Source organism: Cydia strobilella, chromosome 1 (genome assembly GCF_947568885.1).
Source record: "Cydia strobilella chromosome 1, ilCydStro3.1, whole genome shotgun sequence".
In the NCBI taxonomy this organism is placed as follows: domain Eukaryota; kingdom Metazoa; phylum Arthropoda; class Insecta; order Lepidoptera; family Tortricidae; genus Cydia; species Cydia strobilella.
The window spans coordinates 19,704,185-19,721,537 of record NC_086041.1 but is presented as its reverse complement, the minus strand read 5'-3'; the positions used below and the strand labels follow the sequence as shown (position 1 = coordinate 19,721,537).

Here is a 17,353-nt window from a genome sequence, read left to right as displayed (position 1 = left end):
AACCGGAAAACAGTTTGTTCAGAATCAAGAGTAGAATCGATTACACTATATTTTAATGCAGGTTGTATTTTTTTTTTAGTTTCCCATTTTTAGCGTGCCCGGTCTAAAAATTACAAACGCAACACTTTACTACTGTATCATTGGTAGAGGTTGCATACTATAGGTACTGTTCTTTTTCACGATTCTTTTTTCGCTGCACGAAGTTGTCATGTGTGTCAAAAAGTTCTATGACTCGGTGTCATTGTTTCGGTATTCTTGAGATATTGATTATTTTCGAAATGGCATTTAGATTCACTAATGTTCAAAACTGCGAAATGGTACGGATGTTAGCACGCTGCAACGATAACGTCAATTTAGCAGTACGACGTTTTCAAGAGGAGTTTGGGGTTGCCGTTTCAAACGGCACAATGTTTGCGGCTACGCAACGGCTACGTACTGACGGTACCTTTCGGCCACCAATGGCCGTAGAAAGAAATATCCAACGCGATCCTGATTTCGAGGCGGCAATTTTGGAATTCTTTCGCTATAATCCTACGGCTAGCACACGACAAGCAGGTCGGGGATTTAATAGGGTATTTGACAACATAAAAATATATAACGAATTGCTGTCATCCTGAAAGACAATAAACTAACAAAGTATATTTCACTATATTTGAATGTAAATTATGTTTATTTTTTGGAAAATAAACGAAAGAAAATTTAATATTTTTTGAAATTTCATCAGGGACGTGAAGGCTCTGTGATTGGTCAACGCTCGGATGACGTCACACGCGGGTAAATTCTTGATTGTCTTGAGTGTTTTAGCAGTTTTATTTGTATTTAGTTAATTTTAGTTATTGTTCCACAGTTTTTTGATATATTTCGATTTATGCGTTTGTCGGTTTATTCGTATATTTATCGTGTCTCTCTGTGGTCGCTCCCTCATGACTGAGGATCGTGGTCATCAGTGGATGTGGATGCTCCACACCTGGTTCTTTTAATCTGCCTCCATCGGTGCCTGTCCATCGCGTCTCTGACGACCGAGCAAAAGCTGGTTGAGGATGGGGCCCCTTTTACTTGATCGCTCCATCTAGTTGGAGACCGTCCCCGGCCTCGTTTGCCCTCCGTGTTTCCAACGATGATCAGCTTTTCAAGGCTTTCATCTCCCCTCCTCATTATGTGGCCGAAGTAGGACAATATGCGCTGTTGACAGACTGTGGATAGGCGAGTTTGGACACGAAGCTGTGAAAGGATCGATACATTGGTGCGCATGGCGGTCCAGGGTATCCTTAACATACGCCTCCAGCACCACATCTCGAATGCATCGATCCTTTGCCTTTCTCGGGCTCGTATTGTCCATGTTTCCACGCCATACAGAAATATGGGGAATACTAGAGCGCGTACTAGCCGGGTCTTGGTGGCACTGGTTATACCTCTCTTCTTCCAGATGACATTCAGCCGGGTCATAGCTTCTTTAGCCATACCAATACGCCTTTTTATCTCCGGTACGCAGTCGCCATCATCGTAGATAAGTGCGCCCAAATAGACATAGTGGTCCACGATATCAACCCCTGGGACGATGTTAACTATTCTGGGCAGTTTTTTGGCACGGTCTACTACCATTAGCTTCGTCTTGCTCCTGTTTACTGTGAGACCCATTCGGTCGCTCTCCGTCTCAAGTCTCTGAAACAGCTCCTGCATATCTTCCACAGACGTCGCCAAAAGGACCGTATCATCGGCATACCTCAGGTTTGATATCCGCTTTCCTCCTATGGGAAACCCCTTGTCCCAATTTTCCAGTACCTTCCGGATGATATATTCACCATATATGTTGAAAAGGGCCGGGGATAGGATGCAGCCCTGCCGCACTCCCATCTTTGTTTTGAACACACTGGAACAGTCGGTGCCGATTCTGACAAAAGAGCGGTTCTCAACATATAGGTGCTGAATCAAACCAATTAAATGTTCCGGAGTTCCCATCTCGCGCAACACAGTCCACAACTTGTCCCACTGCACGCAGTCAAAAGCTTTAGTGTAGTCTATGAAACACAAGACAACTGGGCAGTTAAATTCTCTGCTTTTCTCGATGACTTGGCGGATGTTAAGAAGCTGCTCCCTTGTGCCCTTTCCTTTCACGAAGCCAGCTTGTTCCTGTGGTATCTGGCTCCTGAGAAAATTGTTGAGCCGTTGGTTAATTATATGTAAGAGGATTTTACTTGCGTGGGGGATCAACGCGATGGTTCTATAATTGCCGCATGTCTTGGTAGATCCTTTTTTGTGTAAGGGGATGAACACTGATTCTGTCCATTCCGTCGGCCATTTACCCGTTCTCCACACCTCATTACATATTTCCACCATAAGTACTGTTCCTACTTCTCCCATGTTCCTCAGCAGTTCGGCAGGAATACCATCCTTGCCAGGCGCCTTTCCGCATTTAAGCCCTTTGATAGCGCCTTCCACTTCCGAACGAAGGATCTCCGGTTCGTCTGGTAACAGTTCCTCTACCACAGTTTCTGTACTCCCTGTATCATACAGTGCTGCGCAGTACCGCTTCCAGCGCTCCAAAACCTGCAACGTGTCTGTCAGGACATTCCCGGTTTCATCTTCGATGACACAGGTTCTAACGCCTCGAGACCCAGTTAGCTCCCTCACTTTACGAAACAAGTCCCTGGTTTCGTTACGTATGTTATGTTGCTCAAGCTCTATGCATACGTTGTTTATGTGTGCATTGTAGTCCTGGCGACATCTTCTTTGGACTTCGCGACTGAGCTCCATGTACCGTTGCTGATCCGCAGCTGAACTTGTACCTCTCTCTTTCAGCTCACGTCGTTCCAGGATAATGCGGCTAGTCGATGATGTTATGTAGTCCTTCATGTCCTGTTTCTTAATGATGTGCTGCTTGGCAACCTGGGTAATCACCTGTTTTAGGAGACTCCATCTGTCTTGTGCTGACCCTTCGCATGAGATATTTGCTGTCTGTTGTGTTAGGCTCTGCCTAAAACCAGTTAGGTCCACTCTACGCAGGTTTGGGTTCACTTTGGGCTTGACAATTTTCTTTAGACGGATCCGAATGGTAGCTGCCAGTAGTTGATGGTCTGAACCACAATCAGCACCAGGGAACGTAGTGGCATTTATAACAGATGATCTCCATCGTGATCCTACCAAAATGTAGTCTATCTGGTTACGGTATCTATCACCAGGAGAAACCCATGTATACAGTCGCCTGATGTGATGACGGAAACAGGTGTTGGTTAGGCAGAAACTTTCCTCGCTGCAGAATTGGAGCAGACGTTCGCCTCGCTCGTTGCGTTCTCCTATGCCATACTTCCCAACTACTCGACGAAGATGGTCGTCTTCTGCCGTGTTGCCTACTTTTGCGTTAAAGTCCCCAACGATGACCGTAATTTCTCTCCTTGGTATATCTCTGAGCGTCGTAACTAATGTATCATAAAAGCTTTCGGCCTCTTCCTCACTGGACTGAGCCGTTGGAGCATATATCTGTACGACATTTAACGTGCATGGTTTGGTGTTCAATCGTATAGTAATAATACGGTCATTCACAGGTTTATACCCTAGGACACATTTCTCAACTTCTGGTGGTACCACAAAAGCCACTCCTCTGCTGCTCTCCTTCTCTGGTCCCGAAAAGAAAACTTTATTTCCCGTGTCTGAGTAAAAATGGCCTTGACCTCTCCAGTGAGTCTCGCTAAGTCCTAGAAGCTGTATATCCTTCCTTAGCATTTCGTTTTCCACTATCTTCAGCTTGCCCGGTTGGTTCAGCCCACGCACATTCCAAGTCCCAATGCGATGTGGGTGTCGGGTATTAATGGTGTTTGTGTCACCAGAAACATAATTTCCATGCGCAGCCTGGTGCGTCACTGAGGCATGGCCGGTAGCAGATTTCACACCACCCATCCCGGAGGGGTGGCGCCGGGCGTCAGCCGGGTCGCACAACATACTCTCATCCATTACGTTACTATCCATGATGACTGTCTTGGGAACTAGTAGCAGTGGTTTCCCGTTGCCTTCTGCTCCAGGCATTTCTGGGGTTATTTGGACCCCAAGGCCGCTGTTGCCTCTTCCGTTCGGTTGCCCGATCGGGTGTGTGGTTATACCGCCATTGCTCGGTCGCCAGAGCCTCGTCTGTTGTCTAGCAGGGAGCACCACGATGGTTGAATACCACCGCCGCCAGTAGCGCGAGCAGGTGAGGTTGACAATTGGGACGGATAGGTTGTTGGTTCCGTTCTCCCCTTACTCCCCTTTATTTATCGTGTAGTGGCACAATATTCATAAGAATCTCAAAATGGAGCCGAAATATGTGAAAGCTGATAGCGGCAACCTACCAGACATAGACGCATCAATGGTTGCACTTTTCTTTAAAGATAATCCGGATTACTATGCTGCGGAACTTAGAAATGTAAAAACAGCTGTGTGGGTATTCGTAGAAATTGTTTATTTACGAACCTTTCGATTTCGATGATACGAATACGACGACGATATATATATAGAATACGATGACGAGAATAGTGTCTCCATACTGCACTTTAGTTTGAAAGAAAAAGTATACTATTAACTACCTACTCATGCTGAAAGAGCTATGTTATGAGGTTATGTAGTAATACATTAAATACCTAGATCTTGTTTCGTTAAATAACAAAATCCGCTGCTTTAATACCATATTTATTTACAGTTAAATGTTACTTACATCGAAGTGGTCTTCACACATAAAAACATTTGTATGCGCTAAAATGCTCTTTGGGGTCTCTTCGCGCTAGTCTTTTTTTGGGATTCGTTGGAATGGAAACAAACGATTTGTCTGGATTTTTTAGTCGTACTTGAACATTGCGGCACTATACACTATTTATATACCATTTTACAGTGAAATAATGAATTCAATGCACATAAACCATAAGTTTTACTAAGGTCATTGACTGAGTTTACTTGCGCGTGACGTCACACGTGTCACGTGATTAGCCCCTTTGCGAAAACAGCGTTTAAGGTGCGTTCAAAATAAATAAACTAACATTGTTTTTTTTTTATATTTAATACAGGAAATTTCACGGAAATATCAACGTAGTGTAATTATTAAGTCATAAACAATCAATTAAAACCATTTTCAAAAATTAGTCAAATAGCCTATTGTAACCACGTAGTGATTTGGCGTATTTTGAAAGACGACCACCAGCATCCTTATCACTACCGGCGATGTTAAACCCTCTCGATTTTGAACCCCGTGTTGAGTTTTGCCAGTGGTTCTTGGAAAACTGGAACATTTTATGGACATTTTATCAACATAATAGACACACTTGGGCACACACGAAAATCCTTTTCTAGCAGAAGAAGACTCGTTCCAACATCGGTTCTCGCTAAATATATGGGCGGGAATAATAGGACCATACATACTGGGGCCACTGTTTTTACCACGTTTGAATGGCGATAGTTACCTGCAATTTATCACGAACACTTCCTGAATTACTCGATATCGAAGTACCCTTGCAATATGTAAGACGAATGTACTACCAGCACGATGGCGCTCCAGCTCACTTTCAGCTAAACGTAAGGAGACATTTTGATGATGTGTATGGACAGCATTGGATCGGGCGTGGAGGTCCAATCCCACTGGATTGGACCTCCACGCCCAGTCCAGTGGTGTCAAATCAGGCAGTGGCCAGCCAGGTCACCTGATTTGACACCACTGGACTTTTTTTTTGTGGGGCCAAGTGAAGTCTTTGGTGTATGATGACGGAAATAGCCCAGCGACTGTCGTCGAGCTTCGAAACAAAATTACAGCTGCATTCGAAACAGTGAAAAACAACGCAGAAGTGCTAAACTCTCTTACAATGAATTTAAGAAAACGCTCGTTGCTGTGCTCTCGTCAGGGTGGTAGGCATTTTGAACAGCTGTTGAAGTAGAGCGAACACAAATAAGTCAAATACTCCGAGGTATACAAGTTATAAATAAGCACATGTTGAATTAAATTTAAAAAAATAATCTGCGTGTTGTTTTTTTGCCTAAGTAGTTAGACAATTAAATTTACCTAGATAAGTGTGCTAACTAAGTATCATCTTCCCAAGAACATGTTGAGTGACACTTACAAGTCTTACAACCTTGTCATTTTAAACTAAGTATTACGTTCGCTTATTGCCATTGAATGTCAAACTTGAAGTTTACTATGACAAAGTTCTATTGTATTAACAGCAACACTCTAAACTGACAATCGATGAACCCTATGTCTTTGCAATAATGTTTACGAATTGTCAGTAATCTGTGTGGGCGATGATACGCTAACGGTTACTACGTCACACATACGTAATCAACGAATGTAGAGTCACTAATCGACCAGAATTACGAAAATAAAAGAATCAGCAATATCTTTGGAAATAATACACCGATTTGAGAATAAACACACTAGACTAATTCTGAATTTAAAAAATCAGTTGGGGTGTCTGAAGCTTTTAGTGGCTGGACGTGTAACACGTTGCATAAAAATAAATCAAATCGAAGCCGGACAGTTGGGTACCCTTCCTTGTAAGTGTAGATGTAGGTTTTATTGATAATTTCTTTTAGGAATAAAATAATAGGAATAAAAGTATTACGATACAGTAAATTATATTGAAGCTCCAACTATTCCATGCGCGTTAGAAGCCCAGCGCTACGCTGCATGCTCTTAGCCTCTTACCTAATACATATAATAGTTACTCACAAGGAAAAAAGCCTGTAATGGATTGTTATTTTTTTTTTCAACATATGAATTAGTATAGGTATATAGGTAATGCTCTATAGCAACGTGACATTTTTTATTTGATATTGATGTAACTATAGGAATTTTAATCCAACCTAAGCAACAAAGAGATTTCTGCTCTTGACAGATTTAACCGCGTTCAACCCGATTGTATAGTGTCGCTGCCGCTAAACCCAAGATTAATTCAGAACTGCTAAGTTAAATCTGCAGATTACATACCAGTTTTACCATATAAATTACGAACGGAGTGAACGTTTATTGAACGTTTGTAAGTAAATACTTACTAACAGTCAATGGAAGTGGAGAGCCATGGGCAAATTTTCACGAGGGTAAATAGAAACCCAATAGGTAGATACGAGATGCGCAGAGGGTTTTTATGACTAGCGGTAACCAACAAAACAAAAAGGTGTTTAAAAAAATAACACTCCCTAGGGAATAAAATGCCGCTAAACGTTCGTGAAATACCATGCTTAATAAACAATTGTTACGAAAAAAACTTATTTTTACGCCAAATATAAATATTCCCTATTTCTCATCCCAGAATATCAATAAATTGATATTTTCAGAGCAATTATTCTTTATTCTTGATAATCAAATTTTTACTCTATATGAGAAATCTTTTATATCTTAGATCTCAAAAGCCAGTTCTGAGAAAATTAGCTACCTCTACCTCCTCTTTTGAAGTTGTCTTAGTTCCCGTCCTTTGATCATCGTCGATGCTAATTAATCTGGAATCTGTACATACCTATGTCAGAGATCACATAAATAATTGCGGTGTTTACTTTTGCCGTTGGTATATATTTTTCTAGCTACATGTACCTGGTTTGAAATTTCCAAAATCGCTTATATTATTTTGGGTACTGACTAGGTATATAAAGGAAAGTTACAACTGCATATGTGTTTTAAACATTAACCTTCATTAATCAGTTCCTCAAAGTTGAACTGGAAGAGCGCCTTTTAAGAGATAAGTTCACCTTTGCACTTATGATATGTTTTTTCCTGTTTTGTTATTGTTATTCTTTTTTTTATAATAAAGAGTTTTACTACTACATATTACTACTTAATCAAATTAATATTGTATTCCTAAGGAATTTCATATCAAAATAGGACACGCACACACCCCACAGGTGGATTATTTCCGGACGACGTAATAGGCAATAGCCCCCCACGTATAGCGATATTCGCGGGAACGTATCAATAGCGCGCCGAATTGTTATAGAATACAATCGAATTACCGATTCTTTCTGTAGCGCGTGCCTTACCCCGCCTCGCTTGACGCAATGTCAACAATGAACAGTAGTTTATGCGCTACTAAAAGCCCACAAAATGTATCGTTTTGCAAGAAAAGTTAGTCCGATGTTTCATTTGCCAAATTTTAACTGTATTACTGTACTGTAACTGCTTGATTTTGGGGTAGTAAAATTGAATCTGAAAAACAGTCTTAAATGCCATACTCGAAGTCGTTGATTATAATTTTAAAATCTACACGTAACCGGCCAAACAATTATCCGTTGCATCTCTATTTATTATTACCCTAAACTTTCGAAAAAGGTATTCTGTAAATGCCATTAGGTATATAGTCTGGTTCTCGTAGAATTAATTACTTAAACAAACTTATACGTTATTGTCAAAGTTACATATCAGGGCTTCAAACTATCGCCATGCCAAATTTCATCTAATTCGGTTCAACGGTTTAAGCGTGAAGAGGTAACAGACAGACAGAGTTACTTTCGCATTTATATTAGTACTGACTAGTCATAGTGAGTGTCACTTTCACCAACAATTAAAGACGTAAGTTACCATACTGCGCTTGAATTTACTGTGGCATTCCGTCTTCATCTCGTGATAATTCAATTCCATTATATTATCGGGGTTTTCTCTCTCGATTGATTCCGATCTTCCCGGGAGTGGCAGGTGGGCGCCATCTTGTATACACGTCGAAATAATATACTTGATTGTTACATTGTTTACTACTTATGCGAGGGCGATGGAAGCTTGAGAAATGCTGATCTCTGTATTACGATTTTGTATTTTATACAAAAAATACCTACCTACCTAGTACCATCGCCCAAACTGTTAACTATGCATGAAATTTAAATTTAAATGGAAATCATTTATCCCAACCTGGCTACATAACTTTACCAACAATTGCATTGTATTTACAGTCTAATGGCGTTATTCATATTCTTCTGTCAAATCTAAACATCCCATTGATAATTTCCATCTTTTTTTCATTTCTATTTGTTAAAGGAGACAAAATTTAAAAAAAGGTTGCTAAGTTTTATGAATAAGGGCGTTAAGTAGTACCTTTATTTTTATAATAAGTTAATAAAGCTGGGTCAAAATTCTTTTAGTTGTCGTGTTTCTGACCATTCTGTCACGCTTTTATTTGTGTCACACTGATTTCGACTCACAACTTTTACACATTATTAATCACGTAAACGGGACTTAATCGCATATAATTAAGTTTTATAGATACCTCTTTTAATTTTTTTATTTTTATCTTATCAAAAAAAATCTAAAAATCTAGCTACCTACAGATTATATTTTAAATGAGTAAAAATAGTGACCCATTACCTACGCAGAAAAATATCCTTTCTAATAACAAAAAAGTCTAATCATACTTTCCATGACTGTCGCAGCGTCGCTCTATTTTTCGTATGGAAAGAATAGTTACAAACGTGTTAAAATATTCTAAGTACCTCATCTACTCTGCCGGGGCCGTTGATTAAATCATTACCTAGCTGGTATGTTTATTTGTATTCAATAAACGATAACACAATAACTCTTTAGGTACATCAAAAGATGTTTAAGCAACAAACTTTATTTACACTAGGGGTTCTTTATAGCCACTATAGCGCCGTCTAAACGTCTTATCTTATCTTATGGTTTCGGGGCCCTTACGGATACACTTCGACCCATAGGGATCTTTTGTGCAGTTACCCCCTAGAAAAGATCCGTCCGCTACTCAAGAGCCTTCCCCACCATCTCCATATGCCGGATGATGGACCTTATGGGTAGCTTTTTGAATTCCTTTGGTACCAGGTAGCCTGTTCCAAAGTCCTTCATTCTTTGTCTGGCGAGGGCGTGACATTCACACATAAGGTGTTCTATTGTCTCTTCCTCTTCGCCACACATACGACAATCGGTGTTGTCAGCGTGCCCCATCTTGGCCAGGATTCCCTTGACCCCGTAATGGCCAGTAAACACCCCCGTTATTATTTGGAGTTGCCGTTTGCAAAGTTTCCAAAGCTTTTTGCTCCAACCAGAGTCTACCCCTTGTATAAAGAGCTTTGAGTGCTTTAGACCCGTCAGACTGTCCCATTCTTCCTGGTGTTTGGTCTTAGTAAGGTATTTGATAGCCGTTGTGATGGTTCCCTGTGAGAGCCCCACGAATGGTTCCGGACCTATAAGGTTGTTTGCAGATCCGGCTCTGGCAAGTTCATCTGCATTTTCATTGCCCATGAATCCCTCGTGCCCTGGGATCCACACCAGTTGCACTTTGTTTTGCCTTCCAAGCTTGTTCAGAGCTTGGATGCCATTGTATACCAGTCTAGAGCCCACTCTAGGCGCCTTAAGCGCTTTGAGTGCAGCTTGACTGTCGCTGAGAATATAGATATTCTTCCCTTGGGTTTGCCTAACTATATTCTCATGTGCACAGGCAATTATAGCGTATGTCTCGGCTTGGAAGACAGTGGCGTAATTGCCCATGCTTATGCTACTACTAAAGTCATTTGCATAAATGCCTGCCCCAGTACCAGAATCTGTCTTGGACCCGTCTGTGTACCATATGATGTCATTTTCATTAGACATTGGTGCTTCAAGACCTTCGGTCCATTCAGCCCTTGTTGGAACTTTAACATTAAAATTCTTACGGAACACAAACTTGGGTTGCATCTTATCGCAGCCCATATTCGTAATCCTTTTCATGAAATTGTCACATTCCATGTTTGTGTGTTTAGTCTTTGGCTTGTTATCGCTCCAGAGGCCTGTCAAAGCCAGCCTGTGTAACGATTTCCGCGCCTCAGATTGTATCACTAGGTGCAGCGGCGGGAGGTCTAGTAGTACCTCCATCGCCGCTGTTGGCGTCGTTCTAAACGCGCCAGTAATAGCCATGCACGCCGTTCTTTGTATTTTCGTAAGGGCATCCCTGCATGTGCTCTTTAGTGTCCTTGGCCACCATGCCAGGCATCCGTACAGAATGATAGGTCTTACCATCATGGTATAGATCCATCTCAGTACCTTTGGGTTTAAACCCCACGTTTTGCCATATGCCGTTCTACACATTCCAAACACCCTCAGTGCCTTGGTTATGGTAGTTTCGACATGCTTTTTCCAGTTCAGTTCTTTATCTAGTGTTAAACCTAGATATTTCACTTCATCGGACATTTCCAGAACCCTTCCATAAAGCTTCAGCTGTTTCATGCCGTTAAGGGTCTTTTTCCTGGTAAACGGTACTACTACTGTTTTGCCAGGATTGATGGAGAGCTGATGATGGTTGCACCACCTCTCCACTTGCTTCAGTGCTGTATTCATGATTTCCGATACCGTTCCCGGGAATTTCCCGTTTACAAGAATCACTAAATCATCTGCATACCCAACCGTGTATATTGGGCCTTTGTTTAGTTCTTCCAGCAGTGAGTTCACTACCAGGCTCCAGAGAGTCGGTGAAAGAACCCCCCCCTGTGGGCAACCCTTCGTGGCCGTGGCTAATATTTCATCTCCCATGAGGGTGGACTTTATTAGTCGGCTATTTAGCATAGTACCAATCCATCTACAGATTGTCGGTTCTATGCCATGTTTAGATGCTGCAGTGCTGATTGCCTGATACGTGGTGCGGTCAAATGCCCCCTCCACGTCTAGAAAAGTGGCTAGGCATAGTTCCTTGTTCTCTATCGCCTGCTCTGCCTTGGTTGTCACCAGGTGCAGTGCCGTTTCAGTCGATTTACCCGGCTGGTACGCACATTGCAATTGGTGCAGTGGATGTCTCTTAAGAGGACCATCCCTTATATGTCTGTCTACCAGTTTCTCCAATGTTTTGAGGAAAAATGATGACAGACTTATCGGCCTGTACGATTTGGCTTCTGTGTAATCTGCTTTGCCTGGTTTAGGCAGGTATGTTACTTTTACCATCCTCCACACCGTCTAAACGTCAGTCGTTCACGCCTTTCGATCGCCGATTAGCTTTATATCGCGTCCGATCGGGAAGCGGCTAATTAGCGTAGCTCGGTACACGAGAAGGCTTTTTAAATTAAACACTAAACTTGTCAGTGTCTCTGTTTAGACATTGTTATACCTTTAACCGGAGACGACCTAAGAAAACGTGCCAAGGCGAGAGCTTAACAATAACTATAATTGACACGAGTTATTTTTAACTGAATTTTCAGTCTACCGGAAATATGAACTTACACGGTCAAAGTTTTAGAGAGGTATCTTAAGTCTCATTTAGACGGTTTGAAAACTCCCATGCGGGTATCGATTGATTTATTGAATTCGTTCTACGTTAGTAAACTCAATAGTCAACGTATTTAACTCGCATACGCGTTCTCGCAGCGTCTAAATGGGACATTCAGCGACTTGGTTGTTCATAAATTATTTATGTATAAGTACATGATTTTTGAAATATCAGGACTTACTTTATTTGGTTATTCGAATAACACTTTCCTTCCTGACATTTAAACAGTGACCAAAATTGTCTTCCCGCTATGACGTTTATTTTTGTGTATTTATGTTATACCAGATATCAATAGGGCTCCTAAAATAAGGGCTCCCGGCATCCGTGCTACACGCCAACCCGAGCGTCCGTGTTCTTCCAAGTCCAAATTAACGCTATTAACTATCTAATCATCACTTAAAAGTCAATTACATCAGCCACCATAAGGAAAAAAACTCAGAATTTGCATCAAATTACTTTGCCACTCTTGTGGTTTAATACATTTTCCTCAGTTTTTTAAGAATGAAAAGAGCCTTTACGAGCTGGTTTAGTGAAAAAAACATTCCATTCAATTTATATTCATGACATCTACCAAAACTAAAACTATTCCTCATAGTTTTATTTTTTCTATATTTTATATACTTAAATAAGACTCAGAAATATTCAAAACCTGCAGTTTTCTCAATTGAAGCATCAAATTCATACTCTTAGCTTTATATAATGAAAATATTTAAAACAAAAACGAATAGCCAAATCGTTTATTTTTATATTTGAAAAAGTTTTAACTTTAAAATGTAACCCATATTTTTTAGTTTTCTTATTGGTAAATTAGATTGGCATTGTTAGTCTATATCTCCCAGAAATCGTTAAAACTATAACATGTGCAAAATTGTGTACAGCTATAAATATATGTACAAGATGACCGGTTACCGTTCTCCTTTGCCCGACTGACTCAGAAACGCAAGTTCGCCCAAGAACGCAAGTTTTACGATGGAAACTTGAATTAGCGTGCCTGCTGAATGCAGTCGCCGGAGGCACATAATTTTGTTAATGAAATACTTGCGACATACCAGCGTGAAGTTTTGGCGACTTATACAGGACGCATAATTTCTCGTCGGTCTTTTTTTTTCCTTACCTATCGCAATTTCCATGATTATGTTTTGTCTGTGCGCTATTTTTTGACATAGGTATTTGTTTTCTCGGTTACCAAAAATACCTAGCAGCATTTTGATATTGTCCGATCCGATATCGGATGTCGGAAGGAAGTAAAATGTAAGATAACTTGTTGCTACGGAGGAGCGGTGCTTCCTGATACAGCTATAATGATGCTCTCCTGACCGATTTCGGCCACAGCGACTGTGTGCTCTGGAGTAGGCAATTTTTAATTTTTAATTAATTAATTTTAAATTAATAATTAATTTTAAATTTTAATAAAATTTTAAATAAAATTAATTTTAGAATGGACTTTTAAGTGAAAAAAACTTAATTCTGGATTAGATTTCTAATGTTTTAAAGATAATAATTATTATCTTAGCATTGATGTGGTCGTGGTTTTGATTTAGAGGACCATTCAAAATAATGTGGGCATTCAAATAAAATTAAAATAATTAGCCTTATGCTTGATTTAGCCGTTGGCATGGCAAGTTAAATTGAAGAGGATCAACTTGAGCGTAGTAAAGTCTAGTAACCGACGGGCCGGCCGCGTCTAGTAACTGACGGGCCGGCCGCGTCTAGTAATCAGGTGCCGTAGCCAAGATGACAATCGTTTTTCGGCTAACGCCAATCGGAAAGTAAAAACGTATCGGGATAATAGGTAGATGTGAACGAAAAGTCATGTGATTCTCTTATAAGTTTTTTTATAAACCATTGTTACTTGCCTACGCCCCCAGAAGGTGGAATAGTCCGATAATAAGAGAATGAACTGGAATAGTAAACAACCAAACTAATCTTAATGTGTACTTATAATATGTAGGTACGCCTACGCCTTAGTCGCCTTATTACAAACTCAAGTAGATTACAGTGGGCCTAACCAAGATGCCATTCGTTTGTGCCGTAGCAAGCGTAACGCTAATGTATCTTTGTCGCACTTATATAGAAGAGTGATGGAGAGACATTACCGTTTCGTTAGCTACGACGCAACGATTGGCATCTTAGCTAAAGAAGAGACGCTTTCCAGATAGATTTTTTGTACCCGACAGTTTGCTATCTCTATTGCACGCGCATAATAATATTGCTGTCCAAGATGCCGGTTGTCGATGTCCCTGTGCGAGTTTGACAGCAATATAATTATGCGCGTGCAATAGAGATAGCAACAGGCGGGTCAATGTATGAAAATCTATGTTGAAATCGTCTCGTCTTTAGGCCCCCTCAAGTGTATATTTGACGTCGGCTGTACAGAAACTGAGTATGCCAACAAAGTGGTTAAGTTTTCAAAAGCTTTTTTTCGATATCTGAATCTACCATTCCTTCAGAAAGCCCGTCCAAATAGGAGAGAGGAAGCTATGCATTGAATGCCAATATTCTCAATTTTGTACGAAAACAGATATAAGACATACCTTTGTACTTAATGAAATTGAATTTAGTTCTAATATTGTCTTAGAACAAAACTTAGTTGCACGTATGCCGTGAAAGGAATTTGAGCACAATAGGTTTCTTATCTAATTTTAGTTATTCATATTACAGTCCCGCCCCAAATTTGCACAGTCACCCAAGTCTTAAGGTGAGTCTAGGCACTAAATCCGTTAGCAAAATAGTTTGGACTTTAGCTAATTACTTAAATAATACAAAAAGAATTAGGTAACTGACCCAAAAACGATAGTCCCCTAATAAAGCAAGTCAATTACTTAAAACGGGGAGCTCCGTCATAAATCCCCTATCGATCACAGGTCACGTGGACCCCGCAGGGTTGCTACATATCCGTGAACAAAACGTTTAATTAACTTTATTACAGAAATGCCTTGTTTCAGGGATGAACTAATAGACCAAGTATATTTCTATCGGGCAACAGATCTAAAGCTAGATGCTCGGATTTTCAAAAGCCAGTCTAAATACCTATTGCAAGAATGCGAATTGGCATTATCATTCTAGTGAAACCGTAATTAGATTCTTTCACCATGTCGCATGTCTGTTATTTCAGGTATTTTTGATAACCTGTAATAAGCATGTTATTTTTTCAGAACAAATAATGTACTACCTATGTAATTAATTTTAAAATGCGATATTATAGAATATACGTACCTGACATGTAACTTGGTGTTATTAATAAATTATTTGTATTTGTGGAATTTTGTCGTATAAGGGTTATTAATGGATCCATCTTGTCGCGTTATTATTTAAAGCTGAAATGCATCTATATTTCAAATTTACCCCGCTTACAATTTTATTTGGTTGTTTTGTTAATAAAGACCGGTTTTAAGCTGTTGTAAAGTGTGACTTAGAGAGTATTTGATTTGATTTTATTTGAAAAGGAGTTCCTGGCCCATCTGGATATTTGCTTAGAGCATAGAACTAGCACACCAACCTCAAAATACTTACTCAACCTTATCTGGGCAGGTGTTTGGCAGACAGATGCACAATTGGTGTGTTTCTATAAGTGTAAGATGTGGCAAAAAGATTCGTGGATCCTTATTTATTTAGTCCCGCCTATCTTACATTCCAAGTTACCTTTATTTATATATTTTATAGAATTTATTATACTATCTAATGGGAAATAATTGTTACTTTTGTTTGTAAGTGGTGGAGTTTCTTAAAAATACCTATATTAAACAAACTTTTATTCAGGCAATAATAATAAGTACTTTATTGTTGCAGTATTCATTACTAAATTGTCTAAAATCAAATATATTACTCGTAGTCCTCGTAGAGACGAAGAGAATCATTAAATAACAGCTCTAAAAAATAGAAAGCGGCAACATTATGACAGTAAATATCTTATTTGTGTTTACCTGAGTGCTCGCATAAATTACATTACTCGGGATTGGCAACCCTGGAGCAACACAGCACGCGCATTGGCAACAGATTGATTTATTACTCAAGCCTCTACCGGCCCCGTACGTTCATTAAATGTGCCTTATTTATTATAACTATAAAGCACAATAAGTGTAGACTTAGTGTTTGCTTATTTGATTATTCAAAAGTATGCAACATCACGTACTGTACTTACAATTAGTAATTATAGTAGTAGTATATTTATATTTTAACAACAAGTTATAATTATTATATTGGAATGTATATATTTAAAATTTTAAATTCCTTGTAGATAATATCTAATAAGTTGTAAATGTTATCGTAGCACGATAACTAAGTAAGTAGGTAACTTAGTTTTCTGAATAACAATTTTCAAAATTTCCTGTCTAGTATAGCTCAGTTGTTCGAATTTATATGCGTAGGTACATTGTTATAATTATGAGTAATTGTAAGTTGCGCTCCGATTTGCAGAACTTGTAGCGTTAACTAACTTCCACATGCAATCAAATGTTCAATTAAATTGCTATTGAAAGGCGAAATTTTATCACAATGCAAGTAAAACTTTGTTGGTAAATAATTTCATTGCAGTCAAAATGCCGTCTGAATAAGTACCTACTTAATATCATTTAAGTCTAGTGATGTCGGAAAGGAATCGGCGATTCGAAGTTCTAACCTCCGTTTTTTCATACAGTGGCCTATTCGAACTTTAAAAATGTTATCAGATTATTTATTATTAACTATATTAATATGTTTTAATAGTTTATGTGCATTTCACAAGCACTGAATAATATAGGTGCTCAGATAAGTGCGGCCAAGATGCAAAGATATCAATATTATATTAGATTAAAATGTGGTTTTAAATATAAATTCCGATTGGTCTTCCGGGCTTAAATACACTCAATGGCGACCGGTTATCAATTATGGCCACGCTCACGTTCACATATAAAAATATGGTTATTAGCAAAACAAACGTTCGAATACGGTTTTAATTTGAAGCAGTGGGTACGTCAAAAACAAATTTATCGTTATTCATTGTCAAGTCTATATGTAAATTCTACCATAGCATAACTGACACTGTTGACGCTTCCATGGATTTATTTACCTACAGGAGCATACTATTACAAAACACGATAAGTATGGAATTTAATAGACTGCAACCAAATAGTTACATTGAACCCTAACAAGCACGGTTACCCCGGCCAAGTTGGTAACGATATTGGCAAGACGCCCTC

At 39.5% G+C, this 17,353-nt stretch overlaps 1 protein-coding gene across 8 annotated transcripts in view; it reads left to right on the top strand.

The window, feature by feature from the left end:
• The window catches only part of LOC134746100 (CUGBP Elav-like family member 1), a 514,830-nt gene that overhangs the window by 353,162 nt on the left and 144,315 nt on the right, over window positions 1–17,353 (top strand). The window lies entirely within an intron of this gene.